Here is a 9,796-nt window from a genome sequence, read left to right on the forward strand (position 1 = left end):
TTTTTTTTTTGTGGTGACATACACATAATAGAAAAATCTATCATTGTAACTTTTTTTTTTTTTGAGACAGAGTCTCGCTCTGTTGCCCAGGCTGCAGTGCAGTGGCGCAATCTTGGCTCACTGCCAGCTCCGCCTCGCGGGTTCATGCCATTCTCCTGCCTCAGCTTCCCAAGTAGCTAGGACTACAGGCATCTACCACCATGCACAGCTAATTTTTTGTATTTTCAGTAGAGACAGGGTTTCACTGTGTTATAGCCAGGATGGTCTCCATCTCCTGACCTCGTGATCCACCCGCCTTGGCCTCCCAAAGTGCTGGGATTACAGGCGTGAGCCACATTGTAACCATTTTTAAGTGTACAGTTGAGTGGCATTAAGTACGTCCACACTGTTGTGCAACCATCACCATACCACCATCTACCTCCAGAACCTTTTCATCTTTTCAGACAGAACCTCTGCACTCATTAAGCACCAGCTCCCTAGCCCTCCCTCCTGTCAGGCCCTGGCAGCCACCATTCTACTGTCTCTATAAATCTGACAACTCTAGGTATCTCTTATCAGTGGCATCACATCTTTTTTTGTGACTGGTTTATTTCACCTGGTCTTTGAGGTTCATCCATGTTGTAGCATGTGTCACAATTTCCTTCTTTTTATTTTATTACTTATTTGAGATAGGGTCTCACTCCATCATCCAGGCTGGAGTGCAATGGGGTGATCTCGGCTCACTGCAACCTCCACCTCTTAAGTTCAAGCAATTTTTGTGCCTCAGCCTCCCCAGTAGCTGGGATTACAGGTGAGTGCCACCACGCCCAGCTAATTTGTGTGTGTGTGTGTATATGTATATACATATATATACACATATATATACATATATATATATATTTTTTTAAATAGAGACAGGGTGTCACCACGTTGGCCAGGCTGGTCTTGAACTTCTGGCCTCAAGTGATCCACCCACCTTGGCCTTACTAAATGCTGGGATTACAACTACTGTGCCCACCCAGAATTTCCCTTTATTTAAAAGCTGAATATGATTCCACTGCTGTATACACCACATTTTATTATCCATTCATCCATCGATGGACACTTGGGGTTGCTTCCATGTTTGGCTGTTATAAATAGTGCTGCTATAAACATGGGTGTACAAATATCTGTTTGAGTCCTTGCTTTGGATTCTTTTGTGGAATCCAAGTGGAATTGCTGGATCACATGGTAATTCTATGCCTAATTTTTTGAGAAACCGCTAGGCTGTCTTCTATAGTGGTTATACCACCTTACATTCCCGCCTGCAACGTAAAAGGAGTTCCGATTTCTCTATAACTTCGCCAATGTGCTTTTCACAAAAAAAAAGTTAAATATTGTTTCCGATTAAAAGCGACTCAGAAAATCCTAAAAGGATTGTATGGAACACTCTTAGAGGCATTTTTCTGCTGCAGCACAGGTATTCAAGTTGGTTAAATTTACTCTTTTCAATGGTTCAATTTCCATGGTATCCGATAGAATTTACATTGTTATATTAGGGTCTTCTCTAATTTAATCTCCTTTTCTTACTGAGATTTTTCTTTACTACTAGTACCGTCCATTTGATAGCACTCAAGGTTGATATAGCTCACAAATAATCATATGCTAGTCAAAAGTTAATAGAATGGCTGGGAGCAGTGGCTCACATCTGTAATCCCAGCACATTGGGAGGCTGAAGCGGGTGGATCGCTTGAGATCAGGAGTTCGAGACCAGCCTGGCCAACAAGGTGAAACCCCGTCTCTACAATACAAAAACTAGCCAGAAATCACTTGATCACGGCAGGCAAGGCTGCAGTGAGCCGAGATCATGCCACCGTACTCCAGCCTGGGCAACAGAGCAGGACTCTGTCTCAGAAAGGAAAAAAAAAGTTCATAGAATGTTTTACCTTCATTATAACACACAGAAAGTATGATGAAAAGATCTTTCACTTTACGGAAAAGATGTTCCTGTAAAGCTAATAGTAAAGTAAATCCTGTCAGTTCTACTTCTACAACTTCCACTTTCTCCACAGGGAAAGTTTCCCAAATTAAGCTGGTTTTTGGTGCAAAAGAGGTACAGCTGACATTCTGGTCCATGGCATACTGGATAATGTTAAGGTTTCATCTATTTCCAGCTCTCCTTCCTCAGATTACTATGCAACTTTTCATGTTCTAGATTCTCTGAATGTATAAATAAAATTTTGAATCTTAGCTTTTCTTCTCCTAATTTTTGGATGTTTAAAATAAAGAATATCTGTACCTTCAAAAAGAGCTTTCCTAAAAAGTAGGCTAGCAATTAGACGAAAAAGAGTGGAAAGAAAAAAGTAAAACTATGTCTATTCACAGACAACATGACCTTTTGTTGAAATACTAAAGAATTGGCAGGGCGTGGTGGCTCACACCTGTAATCCCAGCACTCTGGGAGGCCGAGGTGGGCGGATCACGAGGTCAGGAGATCGAGACCATCCTGGCTAACACGGTGAAACCCTGTCTCTACTAAAAATACAAAAAAAAAAAAAAAAAAAAATTAGCCAGGTGTGGTGGCGGGTGCCTGTAGTCCCAGCTACACGGGAGGCTGAGGCAGGAGAATGATGTGAACCCGGGAGGTGGACCTTGCAGTGAGCTGAGATTGTGCCACTGCACTCCAGCCTGGGTGACAGAGCGAGACTCTGTCTCAAAACAAACAAACAAACAAACAACAACAAAAAAAACTAAAGAATCTACTAAAACAATTATCTCTATGAAGCTATTATTGGCTGGGCGTGGTAGCTCACACCTGTAATCCCAGCACTTTCGGAGGCCAAGGTGGGCAGATCACTTAAGGTCAGGGGTTTGAGACCTGTCTGGCTAACATGGCGAAACCCTGTCTCTACTAAAAATATAAAAATCAGTCAGGCGTGGTGGCATGCACCTGTAGTCCCAGCTACTCAGGAGGCTGAGACAGGAGAATTGCTTGAACCTGGGAGGCAGAAGCTGGAGTGAGCCGAGATCATGTCACTGCACTCCAGCCTGGGGGACAGAGAGACTCCTCAAAAAAAAAAAAAAAAAAAAAGCTATTATTTTAAAAAGTAGTAAGCCAGACCTTATTCCCATGTGTATGTGTGTATATATATATACGTATGTATATGCATATATATACACATATATACGTACATATAGATGTGTGTGTGTATATATATATATTTTTTAAACAGAGTTTTTGCTCTTGTTGCCCAGGCTGGAGTCCAATGGCGTGATCTCGGCACACCACAACCTCTGCCTCCCGGGTTCAAGTGATTCTCCTGCCTCAGCCTCCAAATAGCTGGGATTACAGGCACCTGCCACTACGCCCAGCTAATTTTGTATTTGTAGTAGAGATGGGGTTTCTCTTTTTTTTTTTTTTTTTTTTTTTTTTTTAGACAGAATCTTGCTCTGTCGCCCAGGCTGGAGTGCAGTGGCGTGATCTCGGCTCACTGCAAGCTCCGCCTCCCGGGTTCCCGCCATTCTCCTGCCTCAGCCTCCCGAGTAGCTGGGACTACAGGCGCCCGCCACCTCGCCCGGCTAGTTTTTCATATTTGTTTTTTTTTTTTTTAGTAGAGACGGGGTTTCACCGTGTTAGCCAGGATGGTTTCGATCTCCTGACCTCGTGATCCGCCCGTCTCGGCCTCCCAAAGTGCTGGGATTACAGGCTTGAGCCACCACGCCCGGCCGAGATGGGGTTTCTCCATGTTGGTCAGGTCGGTCTCGAACTCCCTACTTCAGGTGATATGCCCGCCTTGGCCTCCCAAAGTGCTGGGATTACAAGCGTGAGCCACTGCACCTGGCCCATTTATATAATTAAATTACATAAAAATATTATGGAGAGACAGTAGTCTTATTTTCTAATCAAATCATTTTCTTTACTGACAAGTGTAAGACCAGGCCCTTGTAAGTGATCCCATACAACCTCTGCCTCCTGAGTTCAAGCAATTCTCCTACCTCAGCCTCCTGAGTAGATGGGATTATAGGTGCCAGCCACCACGCCCTACTAATTTTTTTTTTTTGAGATGGCTGAGTTCTTGCTCTGTCGGCCAGGCTGGAGTGCAGTGGCTCCATCTCGGCTCACTGCAGCCTCTGCCTCCCAGGCTCAAGCGATTCTCCTGCTTCAGCCTCCCGGATAGCTGGGATTACAGGCGTGTGCCAGCACACCTGGCTAATTTTTGTATTTTGAGTAGAGATGGGGTTTCACCATGTTGGCCAGGCTGGTCTTGAACTCCTGACCTCAGGTGATCCGCCCACCTCGGCCTCTCAAAGTGCTAGGATTATAGGCATGAGCCACCACGAGTATTGCTTTTTTTTTTTTTTTTCTTCCCGAGACGGAGTCTCACTCTGTTGCCAGACGAGTGCAGTGGCACGACCTCGGCTCACTGCAGCCTCCGCCTCCTAGGTTCAAGCAGTATTGCTCTTTTAAAAGACTGAGCTCTCTGAACTAAAACCTCTCTCAAGTAACATGTTGAAGCGGCCTATACTTTATAATATAGCACATAATCAAGATTTTCAAATGCTAAGAGTATCGAGAAATTGTGTTCAGTTTAGATCCTCTCTGTGGTCCAGATTAATGTACCCTGTTTAGCTTCAGGAGTCATTTAAACACAATTAAGGGAATCTCTGGCTCCAGGAAGCTTGAAGCGGCTCATCCATAATGCAGTAGGGAACTTGTGTCCCGAAGTGACTCAGGCCTGTTAAGAACTTAAGAAAGGCGGTCTCCATAGTTACACATATTAACAGTTGGCAAAAAGCCAAATCTGTTACATAATCCAAACTTCTAACCTAGCTGGATGTTTACAAAACTTTTCTGGAACAATTAAGATCCTACTATAAATGGTACATTTCAGCTGCAAAACCAAGCCCAGAAGGATCCAGACTCATTTTCCCACAGTCACAAACTTTCATTTAGGAAAAAGATGAAAACAAAACAAAAACAAAAAAAAATCAGGGTCTTGTTTGGAGCATTTTATTCTCTTCACTAGTTTTATATCATAATATGAATACCACAGACTAATCCAAGAGAAATGTCTCATCTGAACACTGCAGTTCCTAAAAGATAGATAGGAGATCACTAACACATTACTTTTCAGATGACAAAGGCACTTGAAAAAACAAAGAGGGCCAAGCATGGCGCTCACGCCTGTAACCCCAGCACTTTGGGAGGCCGAGGCGGGCGGATCACGAGGCCAGGAGATTGAGGCCATCCTGGCTAATATGATGAAACCCCGTCTCTACTAAAAATACAAAAGCAAATTAGCCGGGTGTCGTGGGGGGGGGCGCCTGTAGTCCCAGCTACTCGGGAGGCTGAGGCAGGAGAATCGCTTGAACCCGGCAGGTGGACCTTGCAGTGAGTGAGCTGAGATCGGGCCACTGCACTCCAGCCTGGGCGACAGAGCAAGATTCCGTCTCAAAAAAAAAAAAGAAAAGAAAGAAAAAACAAAAAGAATGTATCTCAGCAGTTTAAACAGTAAGAACTCTGCTGGAAAATATTAAGCCAGAAGATTTTTATTTTTTTAAAAAGCAGATACCTGAAATACATATACTATTTATTACTCTGGCAAATTTAATAGCAGATGCCTGAATCTGTTAACATATTGCCTTTTTGCTTTTTAAGTAACTATTTAAAAAAAAAGATAGGTTCTTCAATGGAGAATATTTTTTCTTTAACAGAATAGAGAACATTTTTTCTTTGAATTTTGAAAAATAAACTTCCTATAAATAAATTCCGTTCTCTGACAAGTCTTTTAAAGTAGTATTCCCCAAATGAGTAAGACCATTAATAAGCAGACAACTTTTTTTTTTTTTTTTTGAGACGGAGTCTTGCTCTGTCACCCAGGCTGGAGTGCAGTGGTGCGATATCGGCTCACTGCAAGCTCCGCCTCCTGGGTTCATGCCATTCTCCTGCCTCAGCCTCCCAAGTAGCTGGGATTACAGGCGCCCGCCACCATGCCTGGCTAATTTTTTGTGTTTTTAGTAGAGACGGGGTTTCACCGTGTTAGCCAGGATAGTCTCCATCTCCTGACCTCGTGATCCACCCGCCTTGGCCTCCCAAAGTGCTGGGATTACAGGCATGAGCCACTGCGCTCGGCCATAAGCAGACAACTTTTAAACGAATGACCATGTTATTTGCATGGGTTTTTTTTCTTTTCTTTTTTTTTTTTTTGAGATGGAGTCTCGCTCTGTTGCCCAGGCTGGGGTGCAGTGGCATGATCTTGGCTCACTGCAACCTCCACCTCCCAGGTTCAAGTGATTCTCCTGCCTCAGCGTCCCGAGTAGCTGGGATTACAGGCATGTGCTGCCATGTATTTTTGTATTTTTAGTAGAGATGAGGTTTCACCATGTTGGCCAGGTTGGTCTCTAACTCCTGACCTCAGGTGATCCACCTGCCTTGGCCTCCCAAACTGCTGGGATTACAAGAATGAGCCACTGTGCCCAGCCTTGTATGGGTTTTTGATAAACACACAGTCTTCCAAAAATGTCAACAGGAAACTAACATGGGCTTTGTAGATAAGACCAAAGCCTGTACCCTTGTTCTTGTTTGATCACTTACTAGATAAAGACCCTCTCTGTAAACCACTGTGCTGTTAGCTTAGGGATGGTTAATGAAGAACCAGAAAGCTGTACAATAACCCAGGTGAGAGAGGATGGTGGCTTCAACCCACATGGTAGCAGCCTGTAAAGGAGCCACCCTCTCTTAAGCCACTCTAAAGCTTCCTACATTGGTATATTGTTTTTATGTAAGTCCTAAGTTATAGACTCTGCTTTTAGAACTTATTAACAGGAAAAGATACACATTTCCCCTGAAGAGTAAGTACGCTTTCTTCATATGAGAATTACGCAATATGATATTCCCCTTTTTTGGCCTCTATTAAGAGATAAAAGACTTTAAGGTTAAAAAAACCAAAAACAACCTTGTGTTTAAAAGCAGACAGTAGCTATTATAATGACAGAAGCTTTTATTATTTACATGGAGGGAGGGTGTTAAGCCCTTTATATGCAGTATCTTCCTGAAATACCAAAACTCATGCGTTCAATTTGTATGGAATGCTTGCTATGTGCCAGGCAACATTCTCGATGCCTGGGGATGATTTCAGTAATCAAAACAAACCAAAGTCACTACCTCCAAAGAAGAGGGGGTGGTGAAGAAGGAGAAAAGAATATAAATAAGTAAACTACACTGTATGTTGATGGATGTAAGTGTGACGGATAAAAATACAGCAGGAAGGTAGGCTGGGGTGTTGGGGAGAGTTTGATTTTAAATAGCATGTTCACTTTAGGGTCTTCCTGCAAGGCGATAACAGTGGAAGTCAGCCATGCAGACAATGTCTACTGCAAACACCCTGTGGTGGGAAATGTTCCTGGCCTTTTAAAGGAACAAAAAGGAGGCTGGAGGGGCAAAGGGGAAAATAGGAAATAAAAAGTCAAGTAATGGGAAGGGTGACAATCGTGTAGAGCCTAGTAGGCCGCAGGGATAGCTGTAGCTCTTACCCAGAGGGAGACAGCAACTCTTGAACAGAGGATCTGAGCAGAGGGTTCTTTGGGTGCTCTGCTGAGAACAGACTGAGGGTAGAGGATAGCAAGCTTTCAAAACAGAGCAGTCAGGAAGCGAATGCACCAATATAGGTGAGATACAGTGGCTTCCATCAGGACAGTGGTGGAGGAAGTAGTGAAAAGGGGTCAGATTCTGTATTTATTTTAAAGATAGACTTGATAGGATTTTGCTGCAAGGTTGAGAAATAAGATCCAAGGATGACTATGAGGCTTGAGATCTGTGTAGCTGGAAAGATGAAGCTGCCTCTAACAGAGACAGCGAAGACTCTGGGAACAGCAGGTTTTATGGAGTTCTGTTTTGCTCATGTTACTCTTGGATGGCTAATAAACATCCAAGCTGTCAAACAGGTAGCCGGATGGAGCGTGTGAGGCTCAGAGCAGAAACGCTGCCAGTTTACAGATGGTATTTACAGCCATGAAACTAAGTGCGCCCACAGAGGGAGTGGCAGTAGCTAGAGAAGGCCAGGGTCTGGGCCCTGGACCCTCCAACAGCCAGAGGTTGTAAGGCTGCAAGACAGCAAAGGAAACAGAAGCAATAGCCACGGAGGCAGGAGGGTGTAGTCCTAGGAGTCTCTGAGCTGGGAACTGCTGCTGCCTTCGCAGAGAAGCAGCAGAGGCTCAGCCTTGTGTCTGGGGCTTGTTCGTTTCTTACTTTACTTTAGCGGCTTCAAGTCTTTCTTAGAAACAAGATGGATATACTTTGAACATGACTTTGGGCATGTCACTTAACTCTTAACCTGCATATTCTCTTCTCTAAAATAGAGGTAATATCACACCTGAGTACTAATCTGTGAAGGTTGTGAAAAATCAATGAAATACTACTACCTAAAAGGAGTTTTCTTCATAAATGTATGCACCTACTATGTACCCACAATTTTTCTAAAGTAGTCCTTTACTTGAAAGTTATTAAATACTTGTGTGAGAGAATCTTTCTTTTTTTTTTTTTTTTTGACACACAGTCTTATTCTATTGCCCAGGCTGGAGTACAGTGGCACAATCACAGCTCACTGCAGCCTTGGTCTCCTGGGCTCAAGGACATCCTGTCTTATGTAAATTGTGCCTAAAAGTGCTAAATGTGTGGTTTTTGCAACAGAGCACCTGCATTTTATTACGTCTTTTTCTAACATTTCCCAAATACATTTCTTTTTTTTTCTTTTTTTGAGACAGAGTCTTGCTCTGTCGCCCAGGCTGGAGTGCAGTGGCACCATCTCGGCTCACTGCAAGCTCCGCCTCCCAGGTTTACGCCATTCTCCTGCCTCAGCCTCCAAGTAGCTGGGACTACAGGCGCCTGCCACCACGCCCGGCTAATTTTTTGTATTTTTAGTACAGACGGGGTTTCACTGTGTTAGCCAGGATGGTCTCGATCTCCTGACCTCGTGATCCGCCCGCCTCAGCCTCCCAAAGTGCTGGGATTACAGGTGTGAGCCACCATGCCCGGCTCCCAAATACATTTCTACACTGATAAGTAGTTTTCTTGATAAATGTCTGTCTTGAACACACTCTTGCCCAAGAATCAGTTTCAGAGATCTGAGTATCATGCTCAGTTATACTCAACTCCTAAGCACAGCCTCCTGAGTAGCTGGGATTATAGGTGCATGACAACATGCCCAGCTAATTTTTTGCATTTTTTGTAGAGATGGGATTTCGCCACATTGCCCAGGCTGGTCTCAAAACTCCTGGCTCAAGCAATCCGTTTGCATTGGCCCCTCAAAGTGCTAGAAATACAGGCATGAGCCACCGTGCCCAGCCCCGAATTTTTAAAATATGTAATAAAGTTGAGGAAATAAAGCTTAAATACAATAGCTCTTGGGTGAAAAATGTCACTTTACAAACACCTTCCTAACAAAACATTATAACTAAAATTTTACTTAATAACGCCATTGTTTGTATTTTGATATCAATAAAATAAACTGATTTTAAAAGTATTCATGCTGGGTGCGGTGGTTCATGCCTGTAATCCCAGCACTTTGGGAGGCCGAGGCGGGCGGATCACCTAAGGTCAGGAGTTCGAGCCCAGCCTGACCAACATGGAGAAACCCCATCTCTAATAAAAATACAAAATTAGCCGGGTATGGTAGCACATGCCTGTAATCCCAGCTACAAGGCGGGCAGATCACCTGAGGTTGGGAGTTTGAGACCAGCCCGACCAACATGGAGAAACCCTGTCTCTAATAAAAATACAAAATTAGCCAGGCGTGGTAGCACATGCCTGTAATCCCAGCTACTTGGGAGGCTGAGGAAG

The 9,796-nt window shown here is 43.8% G+C and overlaps 1 protein-coding gene and 1 long non-coding RNA gene across 3 annotated transcripts in view; one reads left to right on the plus strand and one right to left on the minus strand.

Moving 5' to 3' along the window:
* SLC25A33 (solute carrier family 25 member 33) overlaps positions 1 to 9,796 on the minus strand; it is a 45,082-nt gene that overhangs the window by 14,985 nt on the left and 20,301 nt on the right. The window lies entirely within an intron of this gene.
* LOC144336526 (uncharacterized) lies at positions 2,668 to 5,368 on the plus strand. The gene is made up of 2 exons (XR_013408386.1): positions 2,668 to 2,802; positions 4,270 to 5,368. It is a non-coding gene; the product is annotated as an uncharacterized LOC144336526 (long non-coding RNA).

The sequence above is a fragment of the Macaca mulatta genome, chromosome 1 (genome assembly GCF_049350105.2).
Source record: "Macaca mulatta isolate MMU2019108-1 chromosome 1, T2T-MMU8v2.0, whole genome shotgun sequence".
Taxonomy (NCBI): Eukaryota; Metazoa; Chordata; class Mammalia; order Primates; family Cercopithecidae; genus Macaca; species Macaca mulatta.